This window comes from Pinus tabuliformis, chromosome 2_1 (genome assembly GCF_031772625.1).
Source record: "Pinus tabuliformis cultivar Carrire ecotype Pingquan chromosome 2_1, CPIR1, whole genome shotgun sequence".
Lineage (NCBI taxonomy): Eukaryota > Viridiplantae > Streptophyta > Pinopsida > Pinales > Pinaceae > Pinus > Pinus tabuliformis.
In genome coordinates, this window is record NC_142299.1 from 600,849,409 (window position 1) to 600,872,235 (window position 22,827).

At 39.1% G+C, this 22,827-nt stretch overlaps 1 pseudogene; it reads left to right on the forward strand.

Moving 5' to 3' along the window:
- The window catches only part of LOC149201897 (putative copper-transporting ATPase HMA5 pseudogene), a 28,672-nt pseudogene extending 6,085 nt beyond the window's left edge, over positions 1 to 22,587 (forward strand).
- The last annotated feature ends 240 nt before the right edge of the window (positions 22,588 to 22,827 follow it).

The following is a 22,827-nucleotide window of genomic DNA, read 5'->3' on the forward strand; positions in this document are numbered from 1 at the left end:
TATCCAAGAATGAAATGAAATACATATATGAACAAAAACTTGGAGATATAGCGAAAAGAGAGCTTCAATTCATTAATAACAAAGTGCTAATTTTTTTTTACATGCATAAAGGAAATAAACTAGCTTAGGCAATGGTAGCTTATCTCTGAGAAGAGATGTGGCGGATACATGCCTTATGAATTATGCTACGATGAGGCTCGAAGGCATATTTATTATTGAGAAACAACGGAAAACCCTAACATCCAAAAACCTAACCCTAGGAGATGAAGCACCAAAAGTATGTGGGCCCTGTTGGGGTAAATTGGTACATCAACTTCGTGGTGTCATAATTTTGGCATACAATATATGTTTGACACATATGATACTTCATTAGAAATATCTATCCAAGGAATATAACTTATAACTGCAAACCCATGTCGTAGGATTTGGGTTTTCCTGTTTTCTAAAAAAACGTCATTTAGGGCCTCAAAACGACTCCAGAAGTTCAAGACTTGAAAAACTGCCAAAAATAGTAAATTGTGATACAATTAAGGAAACTGAAAGAAAAAATGATGGTGTTCCAAGTGGAATAAGCGAGTGGCCACCAATATCCACCTGGATCACACTTGGTCCTTTAACATCTTCATGATTGGTTGTAGGTTCTTAATTATTGTCATGCCCTGAAATTTCTTCAAAGATGGGTATTTCTTCTTCATTAAAATCAATAGGAATGTCTTCAGACTTCTTGTATGAAATATTCTTATCGAAGATGACATCTCTACTTACTTCAATATGAGGATCTTCCTTGATGTAGGCTTTATCTGCTTTTGATGAATTACTATATCCAACAAAGATTCCCTTTGTGCTTGTAAGATCCAATTTCTTCTTTTTGTCCTTAGTAATGTGAATGTATATGGGACATCCAAATATTTGGATATGATCAACACTTTACTTTTTTGCTTGTAAATGCTTCTTCTAGAGTCATATCTTTAAGAATTCTATGAGGGCTTCAATTTTGTATATAAACTACTATAACATATGATTCTCCCCATAAAAACTAGGTAGGTCTTAGTCATGTAGCATGGATCTACACATTATTCAATTGATCAGTTCTTTTTTTCAACCACACCATTCTATTGAGAATTTTAGGGAACAATTAGCTCCCTCTTAATTCATGCTTCTTTGCAAAAACCTAGAAGTTACTTAGATGTATATTCTCCACCATTATCAAATCTTAGGATTTTTATCTTCCTCTCTTGTTAGATTTTCCACCTTAGCCTTAAAATATTCAAATTTCTCAAATACTTCATCGTTTAGACTTGAGAAGATATATCCATGTCTTTGTAGAGTGATCATCAATGAATGTCACAGAATATGGATGACCTCCAAGAGGTTTTTCTTCCATGGGTCCACAAACATCTAAATGTATGAGATCCAATATCTCCTTGGATCTTGTATCGCTAATTTCAAAAGGTGTCTTCACATTCTGTCCTAGATCACACCCCTTACAAACTCCTCCATTCTCTTCCTTTAGTTCGAGAATACCAATAATCATATGATTCAATGATGGCAATATTTTATAGTGAAGGTGGTCATACCTTCTATGCCATAGTTCACAAGGGCTAATATCTAGATGTACTAGAGCTTGAGGAAGAGGTGTTAGAAGTCTATACAACCTCCCCTCATGAATCTGAATAGTCTTATCATTTTCAATACTAGATCCCTTACCCCATACAATAACTTTCCATCACAAAAATCAACCCTATAACCCTTATCTTTTAGACAAGAAATAGAAAGCAAAGTTTTTCTTCAAACTTGGAACATAAAGTATATTTTTGAGATGAATGCTTCCACCGTTTTCCAGCTCAAAAGAAGTACATCCAATTATTTTGACTAAGTAGCTCGTCTTGTCTCCAAATTCAATTGAATGAGAAGAGATACCTTTTGATAGAGTTTGGAGTTGTCCACATTCCCCTGTTATATGTCTTGAGGCTCCACTGTCGATTACCCATATAATATCATCTTCAAAAGTACCTAAGAGTAGAAAATAGACTTCCATTGATGACTTCTTTAGATAGATTGGAGATGCACTTGATGATGCAACCTTTGATAGTTTCAAAGAGACTCCTAAGAGTCTTGAGACCTTTCTTCATATAGATTGCCATTGAAGAGGGAGAGAGAGAATAGATAATATGTTAAGATATGGTATGTTCTATGCTTATAATAGTTTACTTCTTTTTCTTATTATATTCCACCGATTAGCAATCACATGTACATAAAGTAAAGTGCAGATAGAACATTAAACGATCGACAGAAAACAAGCCAAGACAAGAGACACAAGATGTGGTGGCTAGCCAGGGACAAACCCCACAATGTGTGGGGAAACCCTTTGATCAAATCTTCTTTTATCTTCAATAATTCAGCAGAGAGAAATAGTACAATAAATCTGATTCATATCAGCAGTAACAAACCCTAGATCAGTAGCATCAGCATTAGCGGCTTCATTATCAAACTAGGGCAGACCATATCTCACAAACCGACAGTCGGATTGACTTCATTCCACCACCAAAAGTTTCAGCTTCCAGAGGAGGTTCAGATGAACCTACAACGCATTTCAGATGAGGAGATCTTCTAGGCCACGCAAGTCAATCTTTACTTCTGCAGTTGCAGCTTCAGTTTCAGCAGTTTCCGGCTTCAAACTAGGGCAGTCGATATCTTGCAAACCATTCGTCAGATTGACTTCATTCCACCATAAAAAGTTACAGCTTTCAAAGGAGGTTCAGATGAACCTACAGCACAGTTCCAAAGAGTAGATCTTCTAGGCCAAGCAAGTCAATCTTTACTTCTGCAGTTGCAGCTTCAAATTCAACAGCTTCCGGCTTCACATGTGTGAGAGAGAGACCCATTTCAGCGCAGTAGAGAAGAGACTCATATCTGCACAGTAGAGAGAGAGAGATGTGATGAGATGAGTGAGTCCAAATGAGGAAAAGTCCTCTTATATTTATACACAACTTTGGTGGGTGAATAGATGCGACTGTTGGGCTTCTGAGCCTACATGAGTTGTAGGTCGGCTTGATAATAATTCCATAATAAAAAAAAATTCATATCTCCATGAATACTTATCGGAATCGGATGATCTTTATATCAATCCTACACCTCTCAATGAGAGGAATCTAATAAAAATATTATTAGCCATGAATAAGATGACCCACATGAATTTTTTCCTTGGTTTCCAATTTTAACACTCCCTCTCAACCATGGAGAACTTCATCTGCAATCTGTCTATCGGTCGTTACTATTCATCCATCAAATGCACTGCCTTGTACAGCCTGACCCTTGCCCTGCTCTGCTCTATTTTGCCTGTTCTGCTTTGTCTTGTTCTGCCCCGCACTGATCTGTACTGTTTTGTTTTTTTCTGCTCTGCTCTTGCATTGTTCTGTTCTACTCTGTTAGGATATTCCGACACATAGGATATAGTTAAGTTCAACTTGGTCTAGTATAGAGTTAGGTTAGAGTTAGGTAAAGTGTGTTTCTTTACCGTTGTACATTTTGTAACTTACAATCTGACGGTCACGATACGTAGTGATCCGACGGTTCACTCTCACCTCGGTATTACCGACACTTGATCCGTGGCTTGACACCTGATTGGTCCATGAGTTCTATTTAAAGTGCATGGAGGGTCATTGTTCGGGTAATCCGTGCATGAGAGAAGCTTATGTAAATTTTCATTCTTTTATTAATAAATTGTCTGTAGTACCCACGTTGGGACAGGCCGTGGACTGTTTCCCTCCTTGCACTCTGAGGGTTTTAACCACATCAAAAATACTGGTGTATTGATTTGAGATCTCGTTGTGAGCGGTGTCCTTTTGGTATTCTTTCTGTGGAACTTACCCTGTAAATTCCTACATGGTATCAGAGCTATCTGAGGGCCGCGTCTGTTGGTGATCCAAATCTGAAGCCGGTAGAACTGCATGCGGCTATCGTTTCCTAGATCTGTTGTTTCTGACTGCTTTCGGGCCGAGAGGACTGCTCTGTTGCGTTCGGAGCATCTGTTCTAGTGAGGAACCCCTTTCGTTTCACGCGAAAAGGTTTCCGGTAGCCCTAGCTGCGTCATTTTTCAGATCGGGAGGTATACAGTGTTTCTTTTGCAGTTTACTGTTATTTTCTCTCTGCTTATTTCGGTCTCAGTTTATTTAGCCTTTTTTTTAACCGGATCTATACCTTTCATTTCTGCGTATGCTCTTTGCCCTGCGACTTTGTGCGATCTGGGCAAATCAGAAACAGAAAGGAAGGATTTTTCTCATGCGTATGCTCTTTTCCCTGCACCTTAGTGTGATCTCGGAAAATCAGAAACATTGAGAAAAATATTTAGTTTTTCGGCTAAAGCTAACTTTGAGATTTTTTTTAAAAATTTCTAGTTTTTTGGCTAAAGCTAACTTCGAGCCGCAAGGTTCGTTTTTCTTTGCATATTCGTGTTGGGTTTTGTGTTTTGTGTTTTGTAGGGAAAAAGAGCTTTCTCAAGGCAAGCACGCAAACCAAGGCCCCCCCCCCTCTCTCTCTCTCTCTCTCTCTCTCTCTCAAATTTTTTGTATAGATCAATTGGTTCAAAGCTATTTTAAGAGAGTAGAGGTCTTGGGTTCAAGTCTCCATTTTGTGGGGGCGGATTCTTTCATTCCAGCACATTCGCGCACTTTGCCGGCAACGTCAACAATTTTTTTTTTTTTCAAAAAGCCATAACTTCTTCATCCGGAAGCCTTTTTCAGAGCCGTTTTTTTTTAAACCGCCTATTTTTTCGAGATCTATCCGTTGGAACACTTACTTGCAGCATCCAACCACACTTTGGTGTGATAATCAAAGTGCCATTCAGCTATGCAAAGATCCAGTCCAGCATCAGCGCAGCAAACACATTGAACTACACATGCACTTCATCAGAAAGCTCATTCATGACCATGTTCTTGAAGTGCAATATTGTCCAACAGATGATCAGGTTGCAGACATCTTCACAAAGGCTCTCACAGAGGCGAAGTTCACTAAACTTCGATATATGCTTGGAGTTCAGGAAGTTGTCACTAAGGGGGGATAGGCTATAGTGCCTCCTTCCTTCTCCTATTGTGTCATATTTGTAAATCCTTCAATCCTATCCCAAGTTGTTCTTAAGGGGGGATGTTAGGATATTCCGACACATAGGATATAGTTAAGTTCAACTTGGTCTAGTATAGAGTTAGGTTAGAGTTAGGTAAAGTGTGTTTCTTTACCGTTGTACATTTTGTAACTTACAATCCGACGGTCACGATATGTAGTGATCCGACGGTTTACTCTCACCTCGGTATTACCGACACTTGATCCATGGCTTGACACCCGATTGGTCCATGAGTTCTATTTAAAGCGCATGGAGGGTCATTGTTCGGGTAATCCGTGCATGAGAGAAGCTTATGTAAATTTTCATTCTTTGATTAATAAATTGCCTGTAGTACCCACGTTGGGACAGGCCGTGGACTGTTTCCCTCCTTGCACTCTGAGGGTTTTAACCACGTCAAAAATACTGGTGTATTAATTTGAGATCTGGTTGTGAGCGGTGTCCTTTTGGTATTCTTTCTGTGGAACTTACCCTGTAAATTCCTACATACTCAGCTTTTTTTCGAATTATGAAGAAGAAGAAATGATCGAGGATGTATCATACTGACTCAAAGTTAGTCTCAGAGTATGTACCACTGGTCCCAGACCAGTCTCAACCAACCCAAAGTTTGCGTCATAGTGAGTACAACTCCAATGGTCCCAGACCAATATCATCCTCCACTGACTCAAAGTCAGTCTCAGAGTATGTACCACTGATCCCAGACCAGTCTCAACCGACCCGAAGTCAGCGTCATAGTATGGTACAACTCCTACCATTGGTCCCAGACCAGTATCATTGATCCCAGATCAATGGAGGTCATCCTAGCGTAGGGAGTACGGTAGTTACAACAATGCGTCCATCGGTACTACTATGGTCCCTAACTTCATTTCCTTGCTCATTGATCAGATGAGAGGTACTTCCCATGAGTCCCAGACTGCATGGGTAGGATGCCTCGACAGGAGAACTAATCAATCCTGTCCTCACAGGAGAGCACATCAATCCTGCTACAACCGCCATGGAGAACCCATCAATCCAGGCCGCCATGGAGAACACGTCAATCCAGGCCTCACAGGAGAACACATCAATCCTGCTACAATCGCCATGGAGAACACATCAATCCAGGCCTCACAGGAGAACTAATCATCCTGCTACACAGGAGAGCGAATCATCCTGTTCCACCAGAGAGCGAATCATCTTGTCCCACAAGAGAGCAAATCATCTTGTTCCACAAGAGAGCGAATCATCTTGTTCCACAAGAGAGCGAATCATCTTGTTCCAATGCGCACCACCATGGGAGGGTGAGTCACCCTGTGGTCGTATGTTGCTCCAGTAAGAACCTCAAGCCCTCAGAGCTCCCAGAGCTCAATGTATGCAACACGCAGGACCCTTGTACAAGGGTTTCTTGATGACTCCAAGTCGTTTGGGAAAATCACAAATTAGATCTTTCCTCAGGGCTTTGACAAGGTGTATCAACCTGAACATCATCTTAATGCGATGGAGCCTTCTTGCTCATCAACTTACCATATCCCAGATGATGTCTATCTGCTGGAGCAATCGACGAATAAGGGATTCCTCAATAATCGAATCCCACCTCTGGTTGTTATAGAGAATCACAATGGTATCCAATGTAAATCCAAACAGCTCACTGAAGAGCTTTCGCAACCAGATTTCCTCACACGAGGTCATGCTAGCAACAGTATATCCTGCTTCAGTGGTGCTCAAAGTCACCGACTTCTGCTTCCTGCTCATCCAGGATATCGAAGCAGATCCCAAGGTGAAACAACACTCGGAAGTGCTCTTACGGTCCACCACACTGCCTGCCCAATCAACATCAGTATATCCAAGTAGTCTCACATCTACGACAGTGTATCTTAACCCATTGTGCCACGAAAATATCTCAGAAGATTCTTAGCATCAATCCAGTGAGGCTCAACCAAATATGAGCTCACAATGCTAACTGCAAAACATATGTTCGGACGGAGGTTCACCAAGAACATCAATGCAAATGAGTTTTTGAAACTCAGAGGCATTTCCCAAGTCAGGTCCGACATCACTACCATATAACTTCTAAAAGTTAAGATCCTCGAGGTAGTCATAGGCTTGCAGTCCATCATACCGAATCTTTCCAATATATTTACCACATATTTTCCTTGAGATAGGAAAATTTCCCTTAGCTTTTGCCACACTTCAAGTCCTTGGTCCTTCATTTCAAATTCAGAAGCCATCTCCCTCTTACATTTGCGAATGAGAGGGTTTGCACCTGTTAGAAAGAGGTCATCCACATACAACACCAGTATGAGAGGCTTGTCATCTTCAACCTTAAAGTAAAGGTTAGGATCAGCTTCACTCCTAGTGAATCCCAGCTTCATCAAGTAGCTATCGATCCTCTCATACCATGCTCAGGGTGCTTGCTTCAGCCCATAGAGAGCCTTCTTCAACCTGCATACATGAGATTTTCAATCATAAATCTCAAATCCTTCGGGTTTCTCCACGTAGACCTCTTCTTTGATCAAACCGTGCAAGAACGCAGTCTTGACATCCATCTGATGTAGGTTCCATCATTGTGAAGTCACAAGGGCTATGATCAAGCGGATGGTCGTATATCTGGCAACAGGTGCAAATATCATAGTTTATACCTTCCTTCTGGGATAAACCACGAGCAACAAAATGAACCTTATACTTTTCCATACTTCCATTTGCTGCATGCTTTATCTTGTAAAGCCATTTTGAAGTAACAATTATCTTGTCCAGGGTCTGGGAACTACTTCCCAGACATCATTCTCCATAATAGGCTCATATTCTATGGTCATAGCATCCTTCCATAGTTAATGCTTGATGACATCTGAGAATGATGAAGGTTCATTTTGTATGATCGTGCTCATGATGGTCAGGTATCCCTGATATCTGTTACGTTTCTTACTTTCACGAAAGGTTCCTCGGGGTGCAGCATGTCCTTCAGCATCATCAAGTAACCCCTTAAGCCATGAAGGCCTCTTCCTAGAAGAGGAAGACTCATATGGAGGAGGATCAATCGGATCCATGGGTTCTTCTACATCAGGCATTGATTCATCATCTTTTTCTTTCAGTTCCCTGGTGTCAGCTTCTTGAGAGCTCCTCAAAGTTGGAAGATTGATCACCTTGCTGAGAGCCATATCTTTGTCAAAGGTGACATCATGACTAATTATGACTTCCCTTTGACCAGCTACATAGATTCTATAGCCTTTAGTATTTTCACCATAGCCCATGAAAATTCCCTTCTTTCCAGATGCTCCCAATTTATTTCTTTTCTCTTTCGGCACATGAAAGTATACAGGGCTTTCAAAAATTTTAAAATGAGAAACATCAGGTTTCTTACCGGTGAATTTTTCTTCAGGAGTCTTGGAACCCAATGCTTGATGAGGGCATCGATTTTGTACATATACGGCAGTGATTGTGGTTTCAGCCCATAGAAACTTCAGAAGTCTTTGATCATGTAGCATGGCCCGGACAACTTCCATCATCATGCAGTTCTTCCTTCCCACCACACCATTCTGCTCAGGAGTATGTGGTGTAGTAGTCTCCCTCTTAATGCCAACCCTTAGGTATGCCTGAGTGAACCAACTGTAATATATCGGAGGTCTTGCTTTGGCTTGAGGGGAATGGTCCCCTTTTGAGCTTTCCTTTGGCACATCCCGGACATACACCTTCTTTCTCTACTTGGAATTCGGGCATCCCTGTTACCATCTGTCTTACATCGGGTAGAGATTTGTAATGAAGGTGGGCAAACCTCTGATGCCAAAGTTCGGACTAAAGAGTTGTGTCACAAAACATGACACCTAGTGGACTTCCATCGACCTGATATAATGAATCAACACTAAACCCAAGAGTAAAGGAACCTTTATCATTATTTTTCCATATACATACCTTGCCATTGCTGAAGGTTACCTTGTAGCCTCTGTCTTCCATTGCCAAGATGGACACTAGGTTCCTTTTGAGGTTAGGTGCATTTAATACATCCTGGACTTTCTAGCCTTCTTGAATGGTTGTCCTCTTCCTCGATCCCCAGCTCTCCTCTTACCTTTGTTGTTGAATTTGTCATTCCTTTGAATTGCCATAAGAGGGATTTTGATCATCATCCCGGTGTGAGTCCTTTATATCAGGGCACTCCCTAGCATAGTGACCTTCTTTATTGAAGATGTAACATCATCCCAGAATTATTTCTTTGTTTTGACTTCTCCATTTTTCCATTTGTTGCAGGTAGCAGCAGATGCATTTGATGAAAGCTTAACAATATTGCCTCTTACATGGTCCAGCACTCCTTGATCTTCAAGGGTTAGATCGATAGACATCTTCCATCCGTGATAGTCAGCTTTCTCGCGGAGCTTGTCTTTGGCAGGAAGAGTGTTGAGGACCCCATAGTTCTTTTAGGATAGCATTGCCAATCTTCTCTTCAATGATTGCTCTTGCTCTTGCTCGGGCTTTGTCTTCACCTCAGCTCCGATACCATGTTAAGATATGGTATGTTCTATGCTTATAACAGTTTACTTCTTTTTCTTATTATATTCCACCGATTAGCAATCACATGTACATAAAGTAAAGTGCAGATAGAACATTAAACGATCGACAGAAAACAAGCCAAGACAAGAGACACAAGATGTGGCGGCTAGCCAGGGACAAACCCCACAATATGTGGGGAAACCCTTTGATCAAATCTTCTTTTATCTTCAATAATTCAACAGAGAGAAATAGTACAATAAATCTGATTCATATTAGCAGTAGCAAACCCTAGATCAGTAGCATCAACATTCGCGGCTTCATTATCAAACTAGGGCAGACCATATCTCACAAACCGACAGTCGGATTGACTTCATTCCACCACCAAAAGTTTCGGCTTCCAGAGGAGGTTCAGATGAACCTACAGCGCAGTTTAGATGAGGAGATCTACTAGGCCACGCAAGTCAATCTTTACTTCTGCAGTTGCAGCTTCAGTCTCAGCAGTTTCCGGCTTCAAACTAGGGCAGTCGATATCTTGCAAACCGTTCGTCGGATTGACTTCATTCCACCACCAAAATTTGCGGCTTTCAAAGGAGGTTCAGATGAACCTACAACGCAGTTCCAAAGAGGAGATATTCTAGGCCAAGCAAGTCAATCTTTACTTCTGCAGTTGCAGCTTCAAATTCAACAGCTTTCGGCTTCACATGTGTGAGAGAGAGACCCATTTCAACGCAGTAGAGAAGAGACTCATATCTGCGCAGTAGAGAGAGAGAGAGATGTGATGAGATGAGTGAGTCCAAATGAGGAAAAGTCCTCTTATATTTATACACAACGTTGGTGGGTGAATAGATGCGACTGTTGGGCTTCTAAGCCTACATGAATTGTAGGTCGGCTTGATAATAATTCCATAATCAAAATAAATTCATATCTCCCTGAATACTTATCGGAAATCTTTATATCAATCCTACACCTCTCGACGAGAGGAATCTAATAAAAATATTATCAGCCATGAATAAGATGACCCACATGAAGTTTCGCCCTGGTTGCCAATTTTAACATAATATCTTTAAGAATGTCTTCCAACAAGAGTTCCCAACAAGAATGCTAACAAAGATGTGATCTTATGACTTCCTTCTTTCACCTTAGCTTTGATTCCATGTTGAGAAATCAATTTAGTTGTAGATTAGCGTTGATTCTTTTACTTGATAATTACTTGTGAGATTTTGCTGGCCTTTTATTACTTTATTATATCTTCTTCATCAAACAATTACCAAAAAACACAAAAATGCATGAAGATCACAAGAATACAAAGAACAAAAGATATAAGCCCCAATCTAGGGAAAAAACCATCCAAGGGGAAAACCTAATAAAAATTATTCTCTTCTTATAGAATCAAATCAAAGTGAGACATCCAAGACCCAAAGACCAAGACCAAGACCTCCTTAAGCACCAAGTCAACTCTTCAACAAAACCTTCCTCAAGAAAGTCAAAGTCCACAAAGTCAATGATAGTCAAACTTCACCAAATTTGGTCCAAATCAAAATTTCAGCCTTGCAACTCAGATCTAAAATTTGACCATGCAATTTTTGGTCCTGCAGTTCATATAGTTACCCTAGAAACTTGCATGTGTGGGAAGAAACAAGTAAAAATTCAAAATTTTCCTTTCTTCCTTGAATTTATCTCTCTCCCTTGGCCTTCACACTCATTTTCTTCTTCTCTTGCTCAGAGATCGAACTTGTAACACATATTTCATTAAATTTGGAATTAAACACTGAATCTAGAATTTCAAGATAACCAAAAATCTCAACTCTAGTGATGCATTTGTAATAAAATTTTCCACTTTTAATGAAATATGTGTTTTGTGTTTCAAGTGTGAAAATGAGGATGAAGTCTCTTACTTTATGTGGCCATCCATGTGGTCAAATTAGGCCTCTCTTAGGCCGACTTCTTCTTTGCAGGGGCAACTTGGCCTTGGGGGTCAAAAAGACTTTTCGAGACTCAAAAATAATATTTTTCTCTTGTTACAAAATTTCCAAATCAGACTTTGACACATGAAATTTTTCTTTGACTCAAATAAACCCTAGAAGCATGACAAACATGCTTGACTAGAAGAAAAAAATTAATAATTTTTATTTTTCTTCCTTTTGATTTTTCATGAAATGTACATTGATACAAGTACAAAAATAATTATGAAGATCGAACTTAGTTACAATTTTCAGCACCACCACCCCCCCCACGATGCACCTGCCCCCTTCCCCCTACTGCACCCGATGCATCGTAACAACACCTGACAATAGTCATGCAAAGAATATAGCACATACCCAGCAACTATAAGCTAAGCCAATCTTGAAAACTTGTAATCCATCAACTTGCTCCTTAATAGAATTTTCCTTCCCCGTCACCTCTTTCCCCCCACTCTTTTTATTATTCTTCCTTTTCTTTCATTACTTTTTTTAGCTCTTTCCTTTGTTATTATTTCAAATCCTTCATATACATCTATTTTTGCTCTCTCTCCTAACTTGTTCATTTTCCATCTACAATAATTGTCCATACCCCTTATTGATTTCCCCACTTTTTATTTATATATAATCAAGTACCTTAAATTCTCTAGGTTGCCTAGCCTTATTACCACCTTTCTCCTTTCCTCTTGGTCCCTTTAGCTATTTAATTTCTTTTTTTTTTCTTTAATTTTTTTTCAATCTTTTGACTTGTTTCTTTATTATTATTTTTGAATTATTATTTTAATCCTTCATTAACTATCTTGATTAATTTAATATTTAAGCTTTAACAACTAAATCTTTTGACCTCATCTTTTAATTTATTTATTATTAAGTCCTTAGTGATTACTTTGAATTATTTTCTACTCAAAACCTTTTCATCTTTTAATTAATCAATTTATTATTAAATCTTTAAGGACTACTTTGAATAAAGCCCCCTCAACATAGTTTGAGATTATTATTCTTCCTTGATCCATTAGACAAGTTATGTAGAAAAATTCCATATCATAAACAATTATGAAATTCTTCACTCCCTTAATTTGTTTTCTTCCCCAAATTTGAAATCAAAGAATTCCAGTAAAAGTGGTTTTGCTATTCACAATGTTAAAATTGAAAAATAAAACCTTTATACTTCATTATAAAAGTCTTTTTCTATACCAAATGAAAAGTAAAATATCTATGCATGCTATATATCTTCTAATGGAGGTGTTGCTTTCAATACCGTGTTTAATGAAAAGTAAAATATATATGGAGAAGTTGCTTCCAATATTTCATTTAATGGTGAAGATGTTTCTAAGATTGCGATGTATTTATTCTGGTTTTTTTTAAGATTGTTTGGAAGTTTTTTAGATGGATTTTTCCAGTTTAATTTTTTTAAAATCTGGCAAAAATTTATTGAAATCACAAGTTTTATGGATAACCCTTAATTGAAGTGCTCTAAGAATTTTTCAGAGTGCTAAATTCATACATAGTTAAAAAACTAATTTAAATAACAAATCAAAATTTCACCTCAATTTTGTTTTGTTAAATTCCAACACAGAAAAGTCCAAAAAAATCATAGTAAATGTAAGAGCCCTATCCTAGGGTCTGCTAATAGATCTATTTCTGATGAATTTAAATGCAAAAAGAGGCAATAGTTTACTTACTTACAAGACTTGCAAACAAATAAAATTTTACCGTTTACATTCTAATCCTTATAACTTATGGTGAACATTTCATTTTAATAAATATACATGTGTAATCTATAGAGGAATACCTGTACCAGTGACTGGTGGAGATGCCTTTGACCTGTTGCTCCTACTGAACGCTCCTCTTCACTAACCCAACTGGATTTACCTCTCAGCCAACTAGGAAATAAATCCATAACCTAAGAAACCTCCACAGGTTCCTTAGCCCTCCGAGCCCAAGTCCAACTAGATGTAGTGTGTGTGTCCCAGATGAATGATCTAGACCAAGATGAACAATATTTCCCTCCTCTCAAAAACCCAAGAAACCTCCACAGGTTCCTAATGTCTCCAACAATCATAACAAATCCTAAAATTACAACCAACCCAACATCCCCTTTTCTCCCTTCCTCCTTCCCCTTTTATGCCCTTCCTCTCTTCTCCACCTCAACCACCTCTCATTAATGTCATTAATTTCCCCTTCATCCTTACAGTTGACTTCTTTCCTCTCAAGTAAATCTGAGAGTACATTTAGAAATGTGATATGAATATAAAATTAGGTAATTAATGAGAGAGTACATTTGAGAATGTGAGATGAGGACCATGTCTTCTCCCAAGTAAATGTGAGAGTACATTGGGGAATGTGAGATGAATATATATATATATATATATATATATTATTTGAAATAATGGAAGGAGACCATATCCTACCTAAGATTCAGTTTGAGAAGGCAAGTAGGGAATTTGAATAATAGAAATCCTGAATTTTATATTAGACCAATATTTTTCAATATTTTTAGATAATGTAAACATTAATAACATTTTCAGGATAAGATTTAAGTGGGGAATTAAATACACCCCTCCAGAAAACTTCGTCCCGAAGTTAGAATGAAAAGATACAAGGAGTTCGAAAGCATAGCAAACTAGAGAGAGTTATAGCGTAAAATTTGATAAGTCAGACAATAAAATTACTTCCCATCAAGAGTCTCGAACTGATCTATATCCCCCTATCCATCCTGACCTACTTCCGTTCCCACCCTATCCATTCTCTGCTACTTTATCAGTGGCAACGACCATACTAACCACTGATAAAACTAACATGGTGGAAGTGTCGATTATGTCGACCTAACTTTCCCAATAGGCAACTGGCAATCATCATCACACATTTAGGGGAGCGTGTCCACCACTGCCCTTCGACGATTCCAGGTTTCGGAGGATACACGGTGGGAAATTCCTTCACCCCTCCTTCAGAACTAGGGTCAACACCCTAATACGGACCACACTACAAAGCTGGTTGGACTTGTCATCGAATAATCCAGTTAGGTCGTCTTGCCGCCTGTTATTTGCATTCTACTCATGTCATAAGAGTGCATATCAAGTAGATACCAAATGTAGTAGAATAATGTACATTATACCTTCCTCATGAGATGCCTCGTCCTTCCCTCAATGGAAGAGTAGATCTCAGCTATCATATAGTTCTTTTGCCCCTGTGGGTTAGCTCTCATTCATGCATTTATATAACAACAAGACATAGAATCATCACATTATTAAGTCTAGTATCCATGTATCAATCTAGGAATTCTTGCTGGAAGTAAATCATAAATTCACTAAGTCATTCATTTAAATAAATCATATCCACTTGAGCTATATATGAACCAAAATAATTCTGATAAGTTACACATTAAATAATCCATCACTAAGTGAGTCATACATGTAGACCATACATCAACCATTTCTATCATCAATATCAAATCTATCAATTGATTCATATAAGTAGTTTTATGTGTCAAACCAAATGCATCAATATTACATAATGTTCATAAATAAATAACATGGAACTGCAAAATAGAACCTTAACATAGGTCGTTGTCTAGTCAAAATGCGCATCATAGATGCTCAATAAGTGAGGGGTAGTCACGATGCATAGTCTCTGCATCCGCCTAGGTAGTAGATCCTGGGCTATACTTGTCCCACTGGACCTTAACTTGGTCCACCATGCGACGTATGTGTTGTTGAACCCTATGGTCCAATATGCATAATGGTTCTACCATTATAGTTCCCATGTCCAAGACCTGCAAGTCCCGCCAATCCAGTTTGTGAGATTCATCAGAAACATAATGTTGTACAATAGATACATGAAAAACATCATGAGTTTTATGCAAATGGGGTGGAAGTAAAAGACGATAGGAAATTGGTCCAATCTTCTCTTTGATCCTAAAAGGTCCTACGAATCGAGTTGACAATTTTGTCCCCTTCCCAAACCGGATGGTGCTTTTATTGGGTCGGATACGAATAAAAACTTGGTCCCCTACTTCATAATTGTGATCAATCCTATGTGAATCAGCATAACCCTTCTGTCTATCCTGTGCTTCCTTTAACCTTTGCCGAAGCTACTTTACCTGTTCCTCCATTTCTTGAACTAATTCTAGGCAAACTATCACTCAGTCCTCCAACTTTTCCCAACTCAATGGCGTCCTGCAAGGCCTTCCATATAGAGCTTGATAAGGAGGCATCCTGATTGAACTGTGATAACTGTTATTATAGGAAAACTCTACCAATGGTAAGTACCTTTCCCATTGAGTCTGATTATCCATGACGTACATCTTAAGCATGTCCTCCAAAACCTGATTTACTTTTTCAGTCTGCCCATCTATTTCTGGATGATATGCAGTGCTCAAGTTTAACTGAGTCCCTAGTGCAGACTACAAACTTGTCCAAAACCTAGATGTAAATCAGGAGTCTCTATCAGAAATGATCTTTTTGGGCAATCCGTGTAGTCGAATAACTTCATTTACAAACACTCGCGTCACATGTGTAACATCGTAAGTGTCCATTTTTGGGATGAAATGGGCACTTTTGGTCAATTTATCAACTATAACCAATATAGCATTGTGCCTCTGGGAAGTGAGTAGCAAAACCACCATAAAATCCATGGAAATTACTTCCCATTTAAATGTAGGGATGTCATGAGGTTGTAGGAGTCCTGCTGGATGGTGATGATCAGCCTTCACTCGCTGACATTCAAGACATTTGGTGACAAACTAGACTATGTCATGCTTCATGCCTGCCCAAAAGAAGAGTTTCCTTGTGTCTGCGTACATATTCTTTACCCCAGGATGTGCATAATAGAGTGATCTATGAGACTCTCTGAGGATGGGTTCTCTTATACCCCCTTCCTTAGTTACGTACATTCTCCCTTGGAATCTCACTAACCCATCTGGTTCAAGGACATATCCCTCAAACTTTGGTTCTATATGTTTCCCATTCTGTATGGCTGAGATGACTTTTAGATACCAACTATCTTCAAAGAGTTTCTCCAATACCCGCTCCCTTAAATTTACCTTTAAGGCTACTAGGGAGAAGGTTAGTGGCCTCCTACTTAGTGCATCCGCCACTACATTCTCCTTTCCCTTGATGTATGAGATTTCAAAATCATACTCACTCATGAATTTGCTCCATTGCCTTTGTCTGGAATTCAAATCTCTTTGAGTAAAGAGATGATTCAGGCTTTGATGATCCGTTCTTAACTCAAATCTTCTCCCAATGAGGTAGTGTCTCCACATCTTCAAGGCTAACATCACTACTGCCAATTGTAAGTCGTGGGTAGCATATAACTCTTCATGCTTCAATTTTATAGAAGCGTAAGCTATTACTCCGCCTTCTTGCATCAATACCGCACCCAATCCTTGCGCCGAAGCATTGGTGCAGATATTGAAGTCTTTTCTCATGTCTGGTACTTGAAGGATTTGTGCACTAGTTAGTAACCTCTTCAGCTCTGTTAATGTAGTTTCACATTCATTTGTCCATTCATACCTAACCCCCTTTCGCTATAATGTGGTGATGGGTTTTGCAATCCTTGAAAACCCTTCCACAAACCTGCAATAATACCCAGCTAGCCCCATAAAACTACATACCTCATGGCCATTTTTTGGTATTGTCCAATCCATTATGGCCTTCACCTTTTCCAGGTCAACTGAAATCCCTTCTCTTGAAATGATGTGCCCAAGGTAATGGACTTTCTTCTGAAAGAAGTAACATTTTGACAATTTCCCATACAATTGAATTTCGCTTAAGCAAGTCAATACCACCCTTAGGTGATTTTCATGCTCCTTTTCATTCTTGGAATATATAAGAATGTCATCAATGAAGACTTGCACAAATTGGTCCAAATACTCCCTGAACACACCATTCATGAGGCTTATGAATACTGCTGGTGCATTGGTTAAACCAAATGGAACAACTACGAGCTCATAGTGCCCAAACCGAGTTCGAAATGCAGTTTTTGAGATGTCCTCCTTCTTTATCCTCAATTTGTGGTACCCAGATCATAGATCGATTTTTGAGAAGACCATTGCTCCCTTCATTTGACCAAATAAGTCATCTATTTGAGGTATTGGGTACCTATTCTTTGTTGTGGCTCTGCTTATGTCTCTATAATCTATGCATAGCCGCAAGGAACCATCCTTCTTCTTGACAAAAATCACTGTTGCACCCCAAGGTGAAATACTAGGTCTGATAAATCCCAAGTCTAAGAGCTCCTTTAACTGCATCTACAACTCACAAAGATCTGGAGTTGCCATCCTATAGGGTGTCTTAGATATGGGTTCTGCACCTGGTTTTAGATCAATTATGAAATCAATCTCTCTTACAGGAGGTAATCCAGGCAATTCCTTTGGAAAAACATCCTTGAATTCTGACAAAACTGGATGTTGATCTAAGGAAGGTCCTTTCTAGTCACTTACAGTCTCGACCAAATATAGTTTGCAACCTTGTCTAAGACAAAGTTTTACCTTCACCATGGATATGAATCGTAGGGACACTCCCCTCTTGATTCCAAAATCCTCAATTGGCTTACCTTCATCATCTAAACATATCACCTTCTTCTTGAAACAGTCTATCAAAGCTCGATGAGCTTCTAGCCAGTCCATTCCAATAATTATATCATACATCCCTAATGCTGTGACGTATTACTTCAACTTAGTCATACACACCCCGAGGTTTACGTAACATTGGTCAAAACTAGGCCCTACTTCTTGCTTTATTCCAGAAGCCATCTCAACTTGTTTAAAGTCATCGTGCTCATAGGTTGCCAACCCACATTTTTCTAATGCAATTGGCGAAATGAAACTATTTGTAGCACCAGAATCAAACAAAATTTTAACTTTTACTTTGTTTATCATACATGAGGTTTCTACCACGACAGATTGGTGTTAAACTTGCTAATTGTCAACTGTTGCATAGACTCGGTGGTGGCTACCTGCTCTCCCCATTGGTTCTTTTCCCTCTCTTCTGTTATTACCAGTTTGAAACTCAGGGCAGTCCCGCTGGTAATGAGGTCCTCTACATCCCCAACAAGTGATGCATGGTGGACCTTGAACCGAATGTTGTGGAGTTCTTTGGAAAGAGTTTCTTCCCCTGGAACCCTTTCCCCCACTTGTTGTTCCTCGCGTATGACTTTTATTTGTACACGCCCTTGAAGCTGTGGGAGAAGCTGCACTAGAAACCATTGAAATCCCTACTGTCGGTGTTCTAGGCATAACCCTATTTCCATATGGTGGTGCCCTCAGACTACCTCCCCTTTGGAAGGTACGAGGGGCCTTCCCCATAAACCCTGTTTGACGTGAAAGATGGCCCTGCCTTCACCCTTTAAGTCTAAGTGTTCTTCGACATAACGAGCCTGTTCTACAGCTTCTGTGACTGAGGATGGTTTCCACATCCACACCATTTCCCTAATCTTAGGTCTCAATCCATATATAAAACGATTCGCTTGGCGCTGGTTAGTATCCATGTAGGAGACATACTTGACCAATTCCATAAATCAAATTTCATATTCTTTTATAGTACGACCTCCCTGTATCAAGGCATGGAAGGCTCCTACCCACTGTTCTTCATAATATGCTGGCAAGTACTTCTTCCTGAACCTCTCCTCAAATAATTCCCAAGTGACTGTGTCTGGAGTGAGGTGTAGTTGATGCTCCAAGTTACCCCACCAATTCAGAGCACTACCTCTGAGTTGGAATATTGCTATTTTGGCTTTGGAATTGGAATTGTAATCCCTTAGTGCAAAACACCTTCCCATCCCTTCTAACTAGGCTTCTGCATGCTCACTGGCACGACCTCCTACAAACTCTGGGAGCTTAATCTTCTAGAGCTCCCTAGTAATGTCCTCAACTGGAGGTCTTCTATCATAGTCTATAGATCCCTCGGGGTTCCCTAACCCTGATGGAGGGTGTTCCCCTTCCATTTCATTTGTTTGGTGCCCTCTTAAGGTTTCATTAATTGCTTCCAGGGAATGTAGGATGAGAGTCAATTCTGGTGAAGGCAATGGGTTATTTGAAAGAGGTCCTTGTGAAGACTCTCCAAGCCCTTGGTTTCTTTGCGTCCTCACCATTTTGATTTTTTCAAAATCTGCATGATATCTAAGACTTATTAGCACTATTCCCAACATTTTCTACCACACTCTAGATAGTCCAAAGAGGACCCAAGCAATAGATCAAATTCAAGTTATGCCTAGTTACTTCTTAGCCACAAATTTAAACTTTAGAACATGTTATCATAGGCTAGATCACTGGTTAAAAACACTATTGGTGCTTTGTTTAAGTGTTGTGTGCATTTTTACCTACCTACCAACACCTCATTTCTGTTCGTTGGGCTAGTGTTTGCTATGCAAACTGCTATAACTAAATTTATCCCCGAATGTATAGCTGATCAATCTACAGCAGTAATTATTCATCTATGGCTTGCAAGTCCACTAAATAATTTCAGATATTTGCCAGACTTCAACAATTTCATCTTAAGATTCGTACATGATTGTATCTTATTGATTGGGAACAATGCAAGACTGTATTTTGATCAATATGAAAGTAATGCTTCGAGAATAAAATATATATCAACTTTGTTTAGTGAAGATGGCTGAAGAACACTTCGAACATGCATCAACCAAGAGATTAAGGCAATTCCCAACACTCTGGAAGAATATCTCTTAGCATGGTAAGAACCATGGCCGCATTATCCAAGACACTAAATACCATCAAATATTTGGAAGGCCAAAACTTCCCAGTGACAACTTCATCATATGATTCTTTTATGATTGCAACTCAGTTGATTCGGAAGAATGGAAAAACTCTATTTTGGCCCATATGAAAAGCTTAACATATATTTATTTCCATAAACAAGTTTAGATATATTTACTTGCATGCAGCAAAGTCTCATATGAAAAAGGATTGTAAACTGAAATTTGTCAGAAGAAAATGAAACCCATGGTGAAATTTCTGATATCAATCGTTTGTAAAAATGCATGGAAGTGGAAAATTAGCAATGGATTGTTTTTCGCCTGAAGCTAGCCAAAATAATGTCCAAACCATCTACAATGAGGTTTTGAACTTTGCTGATTCGGAAGCCATCATAACGAAATAAGATGTGGATGGTACATCTGCAATAATAGAAGAAGATGTGGATGGTACATTTGCAAGAATTGTATGTCGGCTTCGCATAAAAGGAATGGAAGGTAATTCTTGCTCTACCATGGTGGAATCTACCTTGAAAAAGGATTCAAAGAGTTAATAAAGCTTCAGTCTCTTCCACCACTAAAGAAGCTGAAATCAGATTTGATCCTAACCGAATTAATTACAAGCAATTGATTAATGCAGTTGATGACACTGGTTAGAAGCTACGTTGATTAGTATCAGCGAAGATAAGAATAAGGTTCATCTAAAACTGGAGATAATCCCTTCTGAGGGGGAAATTAGAGTGATTCAGAATTCACTCCAAGCATTGCCAGGAGTAGAAGATGCAGAAGTAGATGCACAACTAGAAAAATAACTGTCATTTAATCCAGATTTGACTGGACCCAGAAGATTCATTGATGTGATTGATGGCACATGCCCTGGACACTGCAAGGCAACTTTATATCGGCCTGGAGGACTAGCAAGCCCTGAAAGAAGTGAAGAGATTAAGCAGTTCTATAAGTCTTTTCTATGGAGTTTGGGTTTCACTATACCAATATTCTTCCTGAACGTGATTTTTATCTTTACTCCAGCAGTCAGGAAATTCAAGTTGGTGAATATGCTAATAGTGGGAGAACTTCTAAAGTTCATCTTATCAACTCCTGTGCAATTTATCATTGGATGACGCTTTTATACCGATGCATATAATTCTTTACACCATGGCTCAATCAACACGGATGTTTTAATTGCCTTAAGAACAAATGTAGCTTATTTCTATTCAGTCTACACAGTCCTCATGGCTGCAACTGATAACACCTTCAAGGGCACTGATTATTTTGGGACTAGTGCCATTCGTATCTTCTTTATTCTTCTAGAAAAATAATTGGAAGTTCGGGCCAAAGGAAAAAACCTCTGAAGCTATTGCTAAGTTGATGAATTTGTCACGAGCTACGACTACTTTATTGACTCTTGACAACCATGGGAATGTTTTATCTAAATGCACAATTAGCAGTCAACTTATCCAACGCAATGATATTCTTAAGATTTTACCAGGTGAGTCCTTGTAGATGGTTTGGTTGTTTGGGGACGAAGTCATGTCAATGAAAGTATGGTAAGAGGTAAAGCTAGGCCTATTACCAAGCGAATAGGTGATCAAGTCATTGGTGGAACAGTGAATGAAAATGGAGTACTTCATATAAGAGATACACAAGTTCGATCTGTTGAAACAATCCAAATGGTTAACCCACCGGTGCAGAAGTTCGCAGAAAAAATTGCAAATTTCATAGTCCCAATGGTTATTGTGCTTTCCTTTTCTACCTGGATAGAATGGTTTGTAGCAGTCTTGGTGGCTACTAAGAGTAGGTGCCATGAAAGGGGGAAAGGCACTGGAGAGAGCACATAAAGTGAACTGCATTATAATTGATAAGACAGGGAGACTCACGGTTGGAAAACCTATTGTTGTTGGCACTAAATTTCTACAGAACAAGGTCCCTCGTGACTTCTACAAAATTGTTGTTGCAGTAGAGGCAAGGAGTGAGCATCCTGTGGCCAATGCTTTGGTTGAGTATGCCAAAACACTGGGTAAAGGAAATTAAGAAACAACAAGGCTGCCTGAAGTGCAGGATTTTGTGTGGGTAACTAGCCATGGTGTTAGGGCTAAAATTCACAACAAGAATATTCTTGTGGGCAACATTAGGCTGATGTTAGATTCCGACATCTCTGTTTTTGAAGATGCCTATGACATTTTGAATGAGGCTGAAGGAATGGCTCGAACGACGGTTTTGGTGTCTATTGACAGAGAGTTGGTTGCAATTATCACAATATCAGATTCAGTTAGGCCAAAGGCAAAGGAGGTGGTGTACATTTTGAAATTGATGAATATTGAAAGTATTATGGTCACAGGAGACAATTAGAGTACTGCAAAGGTAAACTCATTTGGTTTGGTACCTACCTGTTTCATTTGATAAAATAGATCAAAAACCTCCCCGTTATGATCATGCCTGCTATAAGCCACAATCATCACTGTCCACGACATAACGTTACGTTCAGACATTTGATCCAGAACTCTGCGGCCGTCTACCAGACTTCCACACCACTTATGGAATGCCATATTTTGAAAATGATTACTGATATAATTATGTCTCCGAGAATTG